Source organism: Panulirus ornatus, chromosome 33, assembly GCF_036320965.1.
Source record: "Panulirus ornatus isolate Po-2019 chromosome 33, ASM3632096v1, whole genome shotgun sequence".
Classification (NCBI taxonomy): Eukaryota; Metazoa; Arthropoda; class Malacostraca; order Decapoda; family Palinuridae; genus Panulirus; species Panulirus ornatus.
Window position 1 is genome coordinate 22,626,301 of NC_092256.1, and position 13,434 is coordinate 22,639,734.

The 13,434-nt window shown below is 49.2% G+C and overlaps 1 protein-coding gene across 2 annotated transcripts in view; it reads right to left on the minus strand.

Moving 5' to 3' along the window:
* The window catches only part of LOC139759593 (octopamine receptor beta-2R-like), a 107,571-nt gene extending 96,593 nt beyond the window's left edge, over positions 1–10,978 (minus strand). For both annotated transcript variants that reach the window (XM_071681897.1, XM_071681896.1), the window contains exon 1: positions 9,567–10,978. The gene's annotated coding sequence lies outside the window, so the exon portion shown is untranslated. The remainder of the gene's footprint in view (positions 1–9,566) is intronic.
* Between the last annotated feature and the right edge of the window lie 2,456 nt (positions 10,979–13,434).

The window sequence follows — 13,434 nt, forward strand, 5'->3', positions numbered from 1 at the left end:
TGGTCGCCGCTGTGCTATGATGCGGATGGTCGCTGTGCTATGATGCGGATGGTCGCTGTGCTATGATGCGGATGGTCGCTGTGCTATGATGCGGATGGTCGCCGCTGTGCTATGATGCGGATGGTCGCTGTGCTATGATGCGGATGGTCGCCGCTGTGCTATGATGCGGATGGTCGCCGCTGTGCTATGATGCGGATGGTCGCTGTGCTATGATGCGGATGGTCGCCGCTGTGCTATGATGCGGATGGTCGCTGTGCTATGATGCGGATGGTCGCCGCTGTGCTATGATGCGGATGGTCGCTGTGCTATGATGCGGATGGTCGCTGTGCTATGATGCGGATGGTCGCCGCTGTGCTATGATGCGGATGGTCGCCGCTGTGCTATGATGCGGATGGTCGCTGTGCTATGATGCGGATGGTCGCTGTGCTATGATGCGGATGGTCGCCGCTGTGCTATGATGCGGATGGTCGCTGTGCTATGATGCGGATGGTCGCTGTGCTATGATGCGGATGGTCGCTGTGCTATGATGCGGATGGTCGCCGCTGTGCTATGATGCGGATGGTCGCCGCTGTGCTATGATGCGGATGGTCGCCGCTGTGCTATGATGCGGATGGTCGCCGCTGTGCTATGATGCGGATGGTCGCCGCTGTGCTATGATGCGGATGGTCGCCGCTGTGCTATGATGCGGATGGTCGCTGTGCTATGATGCGGATGGTCGCCGCTGTGCTATGATGCGGATGGTCGCTGTGCTATGATGCGGATGGTCGCCGCTGTGCTATGATGCGGATGGTCGCCGCTGTGCTATGATGCGGATGGTCGCCGCTGTGCTATGATGCGGATGGTCGCCGCTGTGCTATGATGCGGATGGTCGCCGCTGTGCTATGATGCGGATGGTCGCCGCTGTGCTATGATGCGGATGGTCGCTGTGCTATGATGCGGATGGTCGCCGCTGTGCTATGATGCGGATGGTCGCTGTGCTATGATGCGGATGGTCGCTGTGCTATGATGCGGATGGTCGCTGTGCTATGATGCGGATGGTCGCTGTGCTATGATGCGGATGGTCGCTGTGCTATGATGCGGATGGTCGCTGTGCTATGATGCGGATGGTCGCCGCTGTGCTATGATGCGGATGGTCGCTGTGCTATGATGCGGATGGTCGCCGCTGTGCTATGATGCGGATGGTCGCTGTGCTATGATGCGGATGGTCGCTGTGCTATGATGCGGATGGTCGCTGTGCTATGATGCGGATGGTCGCTGTGCTATGATGCGGATGGTCGCTGTGCTATGATGCGGATGGTCGCCGCTGTGCTATGATGCGGATGGTCGCCGCTGTGCTATGATGCGGATGGTCGCCGCTGTGCTATGATGCGGATGGTCGCCGCTGTGCTATGATGCGGATGGTCGCTGTGCTATGATGCGGATGGTCGCTGTGCTATGATGCGGATGGTCGCTGTGCTATGATGCGGATGGTCGCTGTGCTATGATGCGGATGGTCGCTGTGCTATGATGCGGATGGTCGCTGTGCTATGATGCGGATGGTCGCTGTGCTATGATGCGGATGGTCGCTGTGCTATGATGCGGATGGTCGCTGTGCTATGATGCGGATGGTCGCTGTGCTATGATGCGGATGGTCGCTGTGCTATGATGCGGATGGTCGCCGCTGTGCTATGATGCGGATGGTCGCTGTGCTATGATGCGGATGGTCGCTGTGCTATGATGCGGATGGTCGCCGCTGTGCTATGATGCGGATGGTCGCCGCTGTGCTATGATGCGGATGGTCGCCGCTGTGCTATGATGCGGATGGTCGCTGTGCTATGATGCGGATGGTCGCTGTGCTATGATGCGGATGGTCGCTGTGCTATGATGCGGATGGTCGCTGTGCTATGATGCGGATGGTCGCCGCTGTGCTATGATGCGGATGGTCGCTGTGCTATGATGCGGATGGTCGCCGCTGTGCTATGATGCGGATGGTCGCCGCTGTGCTATGATGCGGATGGTCGCTGTGCTATGATGCGGATGGTCGCCGCTGTGCTATGATGCGGATGGTCGCTGTGCTATGATGCGGATGGTCGCCGCTGTGCTATGATGCGGATGGTCGCTGTGCTATGATGCGGATGGTCGCCGCTGTGCTATGATGCGGATGGTCGCCGCTGTGCTATGATGCGGATGGTCGCTGTGCTATGATGCGGATGGTCGCTGTGCTATGATGCGGATGGTCGCCGCTTCATCAGGATGACAAATCACATCACCGCTTCTACCAACAGGTCTCGTCCGACCCTCTGGTCACATGGGAAGCCAGCAGAGGTGTGCAGGAGTCCTGGTCTACTCAATGTTTCTTACGTCAGGTTTAACCTGAGTGTGTAAGGACTCTATATCTGTGGTGTACATCTTTACCAACAGAGTACCAAAACGCAATGCGAGGCGAGTATGAATTCACTTGCTTCCGATGCCTCAAATTTCAATCTGATTGTTCTCCAGTTAATTGCACTGAATATATAAAAGACCTCTGTCTTACCTCTTCACGGAAGCTCCTCAGATGATGTGGAAACAAGAAACAGGTGAGGCCTTTTATTTCATCTCCCAAAAGATCAGCAACAGTCATGCGAGGTGAGCAATCTTCTCTGTAGGCAAGAGAAATCGCATTAAACTATCGTATTCCCGCGACGAGAAGAAGCAGGTACTTGCACAACACAAAGGCTTAATGGACGGTTCTTACGTGATCCCCTCCACCCCACCCCTCACCAGATCTCGCCACCAGCTGATGCTACCCGTCTCCCACCTGGTTCTCTCTCTCTCTCTCTCTCTCTCTCTCTCTCTCTCTCTCTCTCTCTCTCTCTCTCTCTCTCTCTCTCTCGTCCTTCCTTTGTGTGAGGAGATTTCCGTACCACTGTCTCGTGTCTCATCTTCCTGTCCGCAGGTTACCCTTCCCACCCGCCCAGCCCCTTCCCTCTCCCTGTACAGGATGGAACTCTCGAACATCTTGAACCCTTCTTACCCTTCATGGGTCGTCATGGAGAGAGAGAGAGAGAGAGAGAGAGAGAGAGAGAGAGAGAGAACATTAAAGACGACTCTCTTGATACCATTGTTCCCAGCTGCTACCATGGCCGCCGACTCGGCAGCGTTGATGAGACTCATCCAAACAACTTTAGTGAAGGAACTTTAATTCGGCATGAATGAAGCCTCACCAAGTCTGTCCTTTCCATAAACCTCGAAGTTTCAGAAGCAAATTGATGAACACACGACCGCACGTCACAAAAGGTGGAGGCGGGCGGCGGCCCCTCGCTGGAAGGCGTTGCCACTCTCCCCGACAGGAAGGCAGCGAATGAGGGGAGAGCTGGGAGAAGAGATACTAAATGAGAGATGGTGGCTGGTGGGTGGGGCGGAAGGAAGGGGAGAAATGTGGCCGGTCTGGGGAACTGGCGTGTGGGATTTGTGGGGCTGCGGTGGAGTGGTGCAGCTCCGGGTTCACTACGTATTGCGAAGTTGGATATTGAATTAGCGCGTGGGGGGTGAGAGACTTAGACAGCGTTGTGGGATAAAACTAGGCCACTGGGTCAAGACACCGGCCGTGTGTTATAGGTGAGGCGGTGAGGGGGCGGCGGTGGTGGTGGTGGAGGAGGTGTGGCAGGGGTGATGTGTTGTGGCGGGATTCTAGCTGGGTGGTGGTGATGAGCAGAGAGGGAGGCTGATGAAGGATGGTAATGGCTAACCAGCTTCGTCGGAAGCCCTGAAGCCCTTAAGCCTAGATTTTTGTACTTTTTTGACCTCTGAAGTGTTTAATGAAGGTAGGTTATGGTCGCTTACGCCACCATGAGCCTGTCATAATTCCCCTGCTATGAGGTCATTTCCCCTCAGCTGATGAGTCTGTAGTCTAGCATGTATTAAGTCATTATCATCTAATTCCTGAGAGCATTATATCCAATTCCAAATCACAACTTTCATGAGGGTTAGGATCATGTACATCAGTGTACCCCATGATTATAGCATCTTGTTTAATAAGCTTATATATATAACAGGATACAGATAGACGTCCACTAAGCAAGTTGATGCAGCATTATACCTGAAGTCTGAGGATCATACAACAGTGAGAGATGGCGAAGAGACATCGTCCATGGGAACAGTAAGAAGGTAGCGGGAGGAATGATGATATAAGAAAGAAAAGACAGAACATAGTATGATTTTAAATGGCTACACGAAATGCTAGCTACATCATAACAACACTATACCAGCAAAACCTAAACTACTTCATCATTTCTAAGTTAGACAAACGTTGTACGTTAAGTCATCGTACCTCAACTGTGTCGTACATTGTTTCCAGTTTTCAGAGTCAAGGAGTGTGTCCACTGGGCTCAGTGTTCCCTGGAATCCCGAGCTGTTCTTGGTTCGCCTCACTCGTCACTCTGCCAAAGTTTCTCGTCTGTTTAGATTCTAAATTCCTCTTTTCTCTGCAGTTCTATATTTGTATATGGTATTATTTCTTCCGAAGATTCTATAGAGGAAACAAATGTAAGATGCTTTTCATGTACAAGGGAAATGGGAGAGGAGACAACAGGAAATGTGCATGGCTTTCTCTTCATATCTTATTTCCTGTGCAGAGTAAAGTCAGGAGAGTTTTCTTTAATATCAGGCTTTTATCTGAGGACTGACTTGGTCATGAGTCTAGAAATATTATGACGATGACGCCCTCGGCTGGTGATGACTCCTCCCTCCTTCAGGGGAAGACATCGGCCATCGTCAGGAGCACTGCGCCCCAAGCCCACCGACTGACGGGAACTCTGTCAGCCTGAAGGTGTGGGGGTGTGGGGTCAGAGGCTACACACGACCCACTCTGCACCTATACTGGCTACACGTCTCCAGGATCCACCCAGCCATACCTACACCCAGCCAAACTTCGTCCACCCATAGGCAGGGTGTGCTGCCGGAGGTACAGGCTGCTGAATGAGCTAATAGTGACAACGAACAAACCTCTAGGCGACACTGACCAAACAGAGAGCTACATGTGACGACGCACTGTAACAGTGAGCCACACCGTCGGATGGGATCATCACGGTGAGACGTGCAATGCTGGTGCTGCTGGGGATAGGATGAAGTCCCCATTCTCCAACACTCACATACCAATCCGCAACCAAAACCCTTCCATATGCCTGTCAATACTCACAACCCTCCTACGTACTCACAAATCCCCACACTCCTCCCACACACCCGCCAGCATCCACAACCCTCCCACATCACCCCCACATCGCGATATGACAACCCCCCATAGTCTTTAAAGTGGCAGTGTCCATGAACTTCTGGTCAACCTGTCCCTAGGATTGCTAGGCCAGACTCATACAACCAATTGATCCTTTCATTGCAGACACTTAAGTGCTATACTGTGAAGAGATATAGATAATGATCAAAAATAAATGAAAATTGATTGTCATTGCTGTTGCCTGCCATCTTAATGAAAGCGCATCGTAAAGAGGGATTTGGATGAGAGTTTGTTTGAGGCTGGAGGTCTTCTGTATCCTCTCTTGCCTTACATTCAGGTCATTCTGTGTCACTGCTCTAAAACGTTTCACCGCTGAAGTCAGCCATAACCTTCGTCGTGACGCGATCCACACCAGTCTCTGACGTACACTATTATTCTGTCGAAGGTTTCATCGCAGTATGAAAGTCGTTCAGGTTTTAGATACAATAGAAAAGAACACTTATCCACTTTCTACGAAGTTCCTCTGGAAATGAACATCAACCCATCACTAAACATTAGAGAGAGAGAGAGAGAGAGAGAGAGAGAGAGAGAGAGAGAGAGAGAGAGAGAGAGAGAGAGAGAGAGAGAGAGAGACTCGTTCGAATCTTTGTCGCAGGAGCAGCAGTGCTCCAAGCAGGTCTCACAGCCTTGCAGGTTAGTCTTACTGAGACACAGTAGACGACCAGCCATCCCGACACGGTGGGTGTAAGATGGTACCTGGGCATCCCTTCATCACGCCCCTCTCCCCTTCCCTTCCAAAGTCCGCCCCTTTTTCTTCCTTTCCACATGCCGCCTCTATCCCTTCCCTCTCGCACCTCTGCTTCCCATCATCGTTTGTTAGCCCTGCCTGTCTCCAGTGGCTGGGCAGCTGAGGATACGCACTGACTCTGTGTGTGTGTGTGTGTGTGTGTGTGTGTGTGTGTGATGGAGAGGGAGTACAAGGCACTCAAATTTGTCCTCACACTTTCACTTGATCCATAATGTTATCCGATCACAGGGTGGTCCAAGACAGGGAAGAGCCAATGACGACACTATCTAAGTGACTCGCACCAGAACCCATCATCAACCTGTTGTGTCAAACCACGTGCTCAAGGAAACAAGTGGAATGTCGTTCGTGTATTTTCAAAACTCAGTGCTCATAGAAACTTTGGAGACAACTTACAATAACGTGTGGAAACCCCAGGATACGCTTGCGTTACAGTATAATATTGGGGACAGTATGATACTGGCGTGGATGAGTGCTAGTCCCATCCACGCCCACCTCGATCACTCAGCGAGGGCGTGGACGAGTTCTAGTTCCACACACGCTCATCCTGACCACCCAGGAAAAGCGTGGGTGATCGCTATCACCGCCCACGCCCCTCCTGATCGCCCTCATGACGTTCTGGGAATACGTGAATCATCAATTTCCTGTACCCTTCGTCCAGTGTCGATCTCTACATTCTCTTTTCACGTAACATCGGCAGAATCCGCAACAAAGTATGATTTTTGAAGGAGGGGTAGAGATGTTGTCAAGAAACGCGTCCGCGAAGGTGGAGTCAGGAGACAGCACACCCCAGGCAACACCTGAAGTGGCATGATCACCTCGCCTCTTGTGTCTGAAGCCTAATGACGATACAGGTACCGCCGTGCCTCACCCTGGTATACACTGCTGGAGTGTCCATGAGTATCTTGCGCTGTGGGGCGAGCGGTGCAAAACCGGCTGTAAATTTCAGATAATTCATCAGGCAGTTCCAAGTATTCTTGTTAATATAAGGCATTACCCCCGTATTATTTGTTCTGTCTTTTCTAAATATGAGGTGCAGAACTGGTTTCAGTGTGTGCACAACCAAACTCCAATTGCTTCCCTCGTCAGCAAATATTTAATCTAACAATAAAGGGGAAATGGCCATTGCAGACAGTAGCGGGACTGCCTGCTTCCTGCAGCGTTGTCTTGGGGAGTACCTCAGGTTTTTCCAAGTTCCTGGTCGTGTTATACTGTCGTAACGAATTTTGAATCTATCGTCTTTTATGTCTGCTGACTGACCACGAACGCGTTCTGTGGCTAGGTATGCCACCACAATGTCCGGTCCATTTGTCCGCGACTCGACCTCCTAGTGAGGACTGATCAGTCAGTGATTTCTAAAATCAGGAAGAAGTGAATAGTTCTTCAGTCTCTCGCTACTTGGTTTGGTCGTCATCAGGTACAGTTGCTGGGACGCATCTCAGAGATCTTCATGACTGATTCTGCTGACGATGAACCTCAGTATGGGAGTGTATCACTACACTTCTGTCCCACCAGAACACCAGAAGGATAAGCAGTCTGAAGAAAGATTAAAGTGATGTTCTTATCAACCCCAAGAGATGGCTAGAGCCGTTGACGTCGTGTGCGACGACCCTCATATTCTTTTAAAAGAGTCGTAAAACTCTTTATGGAGGACCATTTCCAACCATCTTCTATTTTACTGACCTGACCCAGGCAGAGGACACACACCCTCCCACCCCACACCACCACCCCACCTCCCAACCCCCATATGGACTGTCCCCACGACCTGACTGTTTTTTTCTTCTCTTAAGAACTTTAGAGATTTTTTTTCTTTCATTTCAGAATGTCATTCACTGATAAGCAAACAAGACGCTTCTTACTGGGATGTGAAAACTTAGAAAATGCACTCGAGGCGCACACCTGCCACACATCCAACCTTACACACCTGCCAAACATTCTCTTCAACACATCTGCCACACACACAGCCTGAAATATGTGACCCGCACTCAGGCTCACACACCTGCCACACACCCAACAACGCCTTAAGATAATCCCCACCATCGACTCCAGCCACACTTCGGAGGGGATGTCCTCTGTCGACCCCAGCATTACTAACAAGCATTAGAAAACAACGCTGGGTGTTCGTCAGCAGTGAGGCTCGCTCGTATGTCCTCATCTCTCCACATCTCCGGCGTCTGTCCTCGCCTTTCCTCATCTTCCCGTCCGTCCTCACCTCTCCACACGCCCGATCATGTTCTAGTGTCTTGCTCCTTCTCCCTTCAAGTCCCTCATGTCACCTACTTCGCATCCTTACCTCCCTCAGACTAACTCTCCAAACCATCTCCTCTGTCTTTTAATACCTCTCGTCATTACTCTCTCCCAGATGCTTCAGTATCTCCCTTCCAACTCACCTCTTGACTTCACCAGACCTCCTCCCCTCAGTCCGTCCTCCTGCCGTAAAATATATTCCTTCTAATCACTCCCACAATTCTTCAGTCTCTCCTCAATCCCACCTCCCAGTTTTCTGATCTCTGATCAGCTAACTAAATTCTAAGTGTCCTTCCGTGTGATCCACCTTTTCGTCCTGCGCTCTCTTTCTCAAGTCATCTAATCCTTTCCCTGTGATCCGTCTCTCTAATCCCCCAGTTCCTTCCAACCAGTCCCTCTCTCTCCGATTATCCATCCTTGAGCTTCCAGCTCCATCACCTGTGACTGTGTTAACAGTGAGAGGGCTGGACGCTACTCGAGGCGAGATAATGCTATCATCAGCGTCGGGAGGCGGCAGGCAGTCTAGGGTCGTGTGTCGGGGGGCGGCTGAGGGTCCTGTGTTGGGTGTCGGATGTGGTGGGCTGGAGATCAGAGATCGAGGGCTGAGGGTTTGGGTTGGGGTAGGGAGGTTGGAGGAGGGATCTGGCGTGCGGAGCAGGTCGGCTGGAATGCCACTGCTCCTGACGTCTGACTTGAACACCTGCACTGCTCCTCGTGCTCGCAGCCTCTGACTCGGACACCTACACCCAGATTCGATTAAATATATAATTGCTGGAAGAAATGGTCGTCAAGATGGAGGGTAATCGTTCAGTGCCTCATGCTCCTCATTCAGTGGTTCACCCTTCCCTGGAACAACTTAGTTCGTTGTTACGTATAAATTAAATGGATTTAAAGTCGTAGGGTCACTAGTGTTACCTGGCGGTGGCTGCACGTGTGTGAACCTTGAGCGAGACGGTGTGACCCTAGAACACGACGGTACTACCCTGAAGACGACGGTACGACCCTGAACACGACGGTACGACCTGGAAAAACGACGGTACAGCCTGGGAGCACGACGGTAAAACCCAGAACACGACTGTGCATCTGGAATATAACTTGTAAGTGACGGAAACACCATCACTAAAGAGAATTTAACACACAACCTTAAACAAGTGAAGCCTGAGTGCAAAACAGCCGTCAACACAAATCATTGGTCGACACATAAACACCGAAACAACATTCGGGATATAGGTTGTTATCGGATCCAACATGGCCGTCGTATAGTGTTCGGTATAAGACCTTTGACATATCATCGTGACATAAGTTGATAATCATGTTACTTACCTTCCGTCGCTCGGCGTGTGTACGGCTGGAACGGCCATCAGTCATCAATGACGAGGCTTCATGGTTATCGTGTACTGTTTTCCAATTGATGACACTATGACCAGGTGATGTATGTACCTCCTGAAGGTTACGCTGTGTTCAAGGTAATGTATCATCACGTTACGTTGCAACATATCCAATATACTGTTCATTTATCACAAAATATCTGCGATGATTGCTTATCGCTATATCTATCAGAAATTACACTATATTGCACCGCTACATTTTCCAATACTTTCACGTAGTGTACACCAAAGGTTTTCATCACTGTGTACAGTGATATGCTCATCATACTTTTCACTGTATGATGTACAATATGCACAACATTATTCACTGATAATCACTATTCACTTTACGTAGGAATATTCTCCCAACACAATATTCATCATTCACTATATGTAGAAATATACTCATCATGTTATTCCTCCATCGCTGTAGAAACATTTCAGTCACTGTTCACTGTAAGTTGCAAGACTTACATCATATAATCAGTTAATATACATCACACTGTATTCATTATATTGTATAGCTGTCACCATATATTGGATAAACCATATCATATTATTCATCATTTTTATTTTCCATAAGTATTCGCTGTTTCCCGCGTATGCGAGGTAGCACCAGGAATGGACAAAGAAACTGTCTCATTCGCTCACATTTATTTCTAGCTGTCATGTGTAATGCACCGAAACCACAGCTCCCTATCCACAACCAGGCCCCACAGACCTATCCATGGTTTACCCCGGACGCTTCACATACCCTGGTTCAATTCCACATGTTGCTTCGCTTATTCAGTCACGATGCTCATGTTATACACTTTTACACTGACTCACACACTATGGCTCATCGGTCACTATTTGCTGAATGTCTGACACGTGAGCACAGGCCAGAGGGACGGTATCGAGCACCAGGGAGAGCAGCTGTATCCAGAGCACACAAGATAACAGTACCTGAACTGGGGAGGCCACCCTTGGTATTGACCTTATCACTGCGAAATGTTCTCACAAACGTAAATCATTCACACAATTGTTGTTAGATAAATATTATGGTTTTCTGAAAATTAAAAGTAATCTGAACTCTTCTCACATGTTCTGTTCACTTCATTTGCATAATTTTGATGTTTTCAATAAGAATAAACCATGCATTAAGCATTTCCTCTAACACAGACACGAAGAAATTTTCTCAAACTTTATTTACATTCGCATGACGTGTGTAATGATCTTACGGATTTCACAAGAATCTGGGTCAATAACGCCATCACGATATTGTCTACGTTGTTTTCTGATTAGTTCTCACTCTGGTATGTCTACACTTATGAAAGGTGTACACCACACACGCGGGGTGCACCGCACTGCACGTGTCCTCCCTCCTGCAAGGTGTGGTGGTCTGGTGGTGGTGGCGAGGAGGAAGGACAGGGGTTGGCCTCGTTGTGCTGGGAGTATTGGGGGGGATAACGAGGTAACAACAAACCAGCAGTAAACATCGGACCGGCAGTTTCAGTGGCACACACGTATACACGTTCGACGTATACCTCGATTTCTGTTGTAGTCATAAGGGTAACTCTCTCAAACTTTTCTGTGAATGGTACGTAGTTTAATGACGAGTGACATAGATGGACCAGGCTTGTGTACTGTGCGGTGTTAAGGTTACAGAACCTGGCAGATGTAGGGTCGCCCTCGCAGCAACGACCGTTGCCTCACTCACACCACTGATCTTGGCCTGACGCATTCCTTCACAACACAAAGGATGATTCACGTAGACGTTAAGCTGGACGTGACCAACCATACGATGATGAACACGCGCACACACACACACACACACACACACACACACACACACACATCACAGATCGGAATTTTTTTTTACTGTCATGCGATCATGAAACGTAAATAAATGAAAACATCCACTACATTTAGGATTGGCGCTATCACGACGCTGGCTGTACAAGGAGGTATTCGCTCAAACCATCCCCCTTCACTCGACCCACAATACTGCTGTTTTATGTGGTGTAAAGACATGAGTTCTCCCTTGTCTCGCGGCACACCACACAACATCTTACGTCTTGTGACATTCTCAGTTTTATTCAATGTTATTTTTTTTTCCTGTGGGATGAGAGACAGATTTATCCTGAGCTCTGATAAAGAAACCCTGACACAAACACTGAGGCTTTCATGTGACCTGTGTTTTGCTTCCAAGAGAGTGGTTGGGGCCTGAGGCAGAGTGTGTGGCTGGGGCCGAGTGTGTGGCTGGGGCCGAGTGTGGGGCCGAGTGTGTGGCTGGAACCGAGTGTGTGGCTGGGGCCGAGTGTGCGGCTGGAGTCGAGTGTGTGGCTGGAGCCGAGTGTGCGGCTGGAGTCGAGTGTGTGGCTGGAGTCGAGTGTGTAGCTGGGGCCACTGATTGTACAACGTGACATATTGCCTCTCCTGTCACCACGGCTAGCCTGTGCTTGGCCGTTGCAGGAATAGTGAGTAGGTGGTCAGGCTGGGAAGACGCCCTTACCTTTGCAGGAGATTGACTCTGTTACAGTATTCCATGAACCATCGCAGTTGCTTGAATGACCCTGTGTAAGTATGACCCACGGGTACAGTCTTCATGATAAGTTCTGTACTTCATCGTGTCATTCACATGTTTGATGCTTGTTGAGTACATCTCTATGATTACTAGTTGCCCCAGCCTGAAGGAAATAATGTTGACCATATCCTCTAGGTATGATAATAGTATGTAAATATAATGCGTGAAACATTTTCTTTCTGATGATTACCATATTCAATTTATCGGCTAAATTTATGATTGTTTCACCGCAAGACTTCGGCGAGTATATCGCAGAAATAAAAATGTCTCTCATCGTAAAGTCTTGCATGAATTTCTCGCGTTTCAGACATGGAAATTCACAGAATTAGAATATGCAACTTCGCTGCCAGATTGAATTTGGTAATTCCTTGCTTCTCATGCAGCAGGTGAGGTATTATGAAGGTCTGGCCATCTCAACACACTCACACACTCGTCCAGTAAATGTATGGCATACATCATGACCGTAGCCAAGTCCACTCTTGGCCAGAGGATACGGGCCCTCGCTGGGGTTACACAGTCTTGGCCAGAGGGACCTTGAATGTAGTTTAGTCTTGGCCAGTGAAAACGGACCCTTGCTGGGGGTCCATTGTTGACAAGAGGACATGGACCCTCGCTGGGGTCTATTGTTGACCAGAGAACACGGACCCTCACTGGGGACCATTCTTGACCAGAAGACACGGACCCTCGCTGGGGTCCATTGTTCACCAGAGGACACGGACCCTCGCTGGGGTCCATTGTTGACCAGAGGACACGGACCCTTGTCTGAGTCCAGTCATGCCCAGTCTGACTCTGTCGTTATTTCTTCAGACAATAAGCTGACCTCTTGATCGTATTTTCTTTCCTCATTTCATGAAGGATGCGTCACTGCGACGGAGCTAAGAGGTTCCCGTACTGTTGTGTTCTGAACAACCTAAGTTCCCTCCATCTGTGGAGGCAAATATCACCGAGGTGGTTTAAGAAAATGTACATTTCATAGCTTAAGAAGGAAGAAAACTCGAGTGTGTCTTTCCTCCTGACGAAGAACCTTTGTACTCAAAGGGTCAGATAATGTGGAGCTAGAGAAGGATTCTGTAGTCTTACGTATAAACAAGATAGACTGGAATCTGCTTAACGAAAGAGCATTCAAATCTTAAAATGAAATATAACTAATTGTCATACACCAAGGAAAAATTTGATTATATTTATGCACTTTGGGTTAAGTTCCACATGGCTCTGTTAAGTAGAGCTAGGTTTTAAAGACTAGCAATACCAGACTTAA